This window comes from Phacochoerus africanus, chromosome 15 (assembly GCF_016906955.1).
Source record: "Phacochoerus africanus isolate WHEZ1 chromosome 15, ROS_Pafr_v1, whole genome shotgun sequence".
Lineage (NCBI taxonomy): Eukaryota > Metazoa > Chordata > Mammalia > Artiodactyla > Suidae > Phacochoerus > Phacochoerus africanus.
In genome coordinates, this window is record NC_062558.1 from 121880499 (window position 1) to 121884287 (window position 3789).

The 3789-nt window shown below is 45.7% G+C and overlaps 1 pseudogene; it reads left to right on the plus strand.

The window, feature by feature from the left end:
- Positions 1-2095: 2095 nt before the first annotated feature.
- Positions 2096-2641, plus strand: LOC125115480 (acylpyruvase FAHD1, mitochondrial-like; annotated as a pseudogene).
- The last annotated feature ends 1148 nt before the right edge of the window (positions 2642-3789 follow it).

Below are 3789 nucleotides of genomic sequence, written 5' to 3' on the forward strand. Positions count from 1 at the left end.
CTCACCCCATTTCCCTTCCATTATTTGGCATATTTGGGGCCTGACCAAATATATTACAGTCCCCTTCTCAGGATCACCTCCTGTGCCTTTCTGCTGGCTTGGATTCCTGCAGATTACTGGTGAGCAATTGGGCTCAGTTGTCAAATAAGAAGGAACCCAGTGACACAGGCAGGGGCTGAGAAAAGAGCTCTGCTGAGTGCTGTGAATCTGATTACTGTACATGGTGTATCTGCCCCAAAGAACTGTGGCACAGCCGGTAGGCACAGCGTGAGTTCCTTAGGAAGCAGGGAAGGTGCATGAACTTGACACTCCAAGATATTCCTAGGGAGCCTTCTGCTGAGCTCTGCTCTCAGGTGCAAAGGAAAGATGAGGCAGGTGGGTTGATTCCACTGTCCTCATGATTGGAGTTGGCAACTTTCTGCAGTTAAACCAAGACCAGTTGCTCCAGACACTGAGTGGTCACCAGGAAGGAGATCTGTGTCCCAGGCCATCCTTCCACAATTTACAGGGTTGTATCTGCAAGTGCTGGACAGAAACTTCTGGTTGCACAGAAGAGGATTTCAGGTGGGTGCACGCAGACGTAGCATGAAATGACAAGGACCACCTGGTGAGAAGTGTATTCCCTTCTCAGTTTTCTATCAGTCCTTCTGCTCAGCATCTCCCCAAGACTATTCCCTTGATGTAGACACATCCCAGTACCCAATCACCACTGTCTCATTTTCTTTCTCACACTAGCAGGATGGGCTTCAAGTGCAGAGCCTTTGACAGGCAATAGCATCCAGCTGAAATGCACTGACTTCAGCTTTTATTGTATTTATCTCTATGATTTTCTTCCATTATGGCATGCGGTACTGGTGTTCTACTTATGGTAGACATACATTTTTGTATACAAAACAGTAAATTTTATGGAGTTCCCATCTTGGCTCAGTGGTTAACGAATTCGACTAGGAACCATGAGGTTGTGGGGTTTGATCCCTGGCCTTGCTCAGTGGGTTAAGGATCCGGCGTTGCCGTGAGCTGTGGTGTAGGCTGCAGAAGCGGCTCAGATCCCGAGTTGCTGTGGCTGTGGTGTAGGCCAGCGGTCACAGCTCTGATTTAACCCCTTGCCTGGGAACCTCCATATGCCGCGGGAGCGGCCCAAGAAATGGCAAAAAGACAAAACAAACAAACAAAAACCCCAGTAAATTTTAGTAAAAGAAGGTGAGTAGGTTGAAAGAAAATATTCTTCATTACATGTATCTTATATGTATCAGTCAGGGTTCAACCAAATAAACAGAGGTAGTAGGACATATGTATTAAAGGAATTATTGCAAGGGGTTCATGTAGTTGTGGGTCTGGCTAGATGAGTTTGAAGTCCATAGGTGGGTGGTCACTGAGGACAGGCTGGACTGAACTTGCTTCCACAGGTGGAATTCCTTCTGCTTCTTGGAACCCTCAGTTTCATTCTTAAGGTTTCAACTGCTTGATTCAGATATCCCAGATCATCTGGGATAAACTCCCTTACTTAAAGTCAACTGATTATAGACTAATTACACCTGCAGATGCTTTCACTGAAACACCTAGATGATGTTTTTATTGAGTAACTGTGGACTGTTATCTAGCCAGGTTACCGCAGGGATATCCCGCTAGATAGCGGCACATGTGACAGCCTAGTTGAGGTTGTGAAAGAGATAAGTGAATGATGGGCAGGTGTTACCTGAACCAGGGATGTGGGGCAAATGGCTAGCATATTAAGTCCTGATGAGGGAGCTGAGAGTTCAAGCCGGAAGTGAGACTCTCTACGAATGGGGATGGATATTTTAGCTACCTGAGTATTGGCAGTAGGGGGAAGATGGAGCAGGGAGAGCAGAATACAGCAGCCTGCCTTGTCTGCTGTTTTTTCTTAGGTATGTTTTCTAAGGGACGAGCTTCTGTTTGCCTTTATTTTCCTAATTTCAACTACTCAGCTTAATATAGGTAAATTTATTCTTAGAAAAAGTCTGTAGGCCTCAGGCCCAGATGCTGTGTGGACCTGTGGGTGACCTGAGACGCCAGGGGACCCTAAGGCAGCCACCGGAGACTCCCAAGAGGACGAGTTTGTGTGACTCTGGGGGCCATGGGCAGGAGCGTGGCTGCCACCAGGCCATTGTCCTGCTTCTGGGAGTTGGGGAAGAGCATCGTGTGTGTGAGCAAGAATCTCAAGGACCACTCAGGGAGTTGCGGAGCCCAGTGCTGAGTGAGCCAGAGCTCTTCCCAAAGCCTGCACTGCGTAGGCTTGGCTATGCCCTATGTCTGGACATGACCGCCAGAGATGTGCAGGACAATTTCAAGAAGAAAGGGCTTCCCTGGACTCTGACCAAGAGCTCCATGGCCCTCCTGCCCCATCAGTGTTCCTGCCCAAAGAGAAGATCTTTGACCCTCATAACCTACAACACTGGTTCAAGGTCAGTGGGGAACTCCGACAGGAGGGTGAGACATCCTCCATGATTTTCCCATCCCCTGTATCATCAGCTATGTTTCTAAGATAATGGCCTTGGCGGAAGGAAATATCATCTTGACTGGGACACCAAAGAGAGAGGGACTCATTGAAGAAAATGATGCAGTCCAGGCTGGCATATAGGGAGTTGTCAATATGAGATTTAAGGTAGAAAAGCCAGAATAGTGAGTCTATGCTAAGCATCCTAACTTCTTTTTTGTCTTTTTAGGGTCACATCCAAGGCATATGGAGGTTCACAGGCTAGGGGATGAATCAGAGCTGAAGCCGCCGGCCTACACCAGAGCCAAAGCAATGAGGGATCCGAGCTGTGTCTGCGACCTACACCACAGCTCACAGCAACGCCGGATCCTTAACTTACTGAGTGAGGCCAGAGATCGAACCTGAGTCCTCATGGATGCTAGTTGGGTTTGCTAACCACTGAGCCACAACGGGCACTCCCACTCTAACTTCTTAACACAAGTTTCAGGGGAAAAGAAAACATGACAAAAGCAAGCAAAAGTTAATTGTGACCACCTTTAATAAGAAACCAGTTTTAAAATGATTGAATTACCATGGCTCAATCAAGGAAGATGGATCTTACAAGAAAAACTTGATCTAGAAGAAATGGGCCAGAAATGGAAATGAGGAAAAAAAAATGTTTCTTCTAGGAAACAACAAGCCAAATGCTCAAATGACTTAGCTTCCTTCCTAAAACTGGACTAGTTAAGCCTTTTCAGAGGATCATTCTGGGACCAGGTGTTCAAGGCTTAACATCTGCAAAGGAAGCAGAAAAGCGTGTTTCATCAGTGTTTCCCAAATTTCCTTGATCATGAAAATCATCTGGAGGTATTTGTAAAAAGGAAAATTTCCAAATTACTGGTCCATCCCAGGGCCAATTAATTAATTAAGGAACTGATTAATCTGCAGCGCTCCAAGTGATTCTTATCATGGAAATGTGGGAAAACACCAACTAGTCAGTTAATTAAAACTTGTATCTAATAAGTGAGCAATTAATGAAGACCTCACTAGTTTACTTAGGATGTGTATTCTGGTCTATAGATTCTGAGTTCAGGAGATATTTTTGAAATAGTTGTTTCCCAAATAAATGTGCTGTTTTTATGTGCCCCTCCCCCTAAAAAAGTGTGCAGAATCTGCAAAAGGGTAGGATTCCAATCCTATAACCAGGTGGTGACTATGATACTCATAAACCCTCCCCCCATCACCAGTGATACCCCCTTTACCAAACTCTCTCACTGTCAGATGGATGCTTCATCTTTGAAGCTCTGAGGTCACCCCATCCAATGATAATAGTCATGGAATTGGAAATATAATTA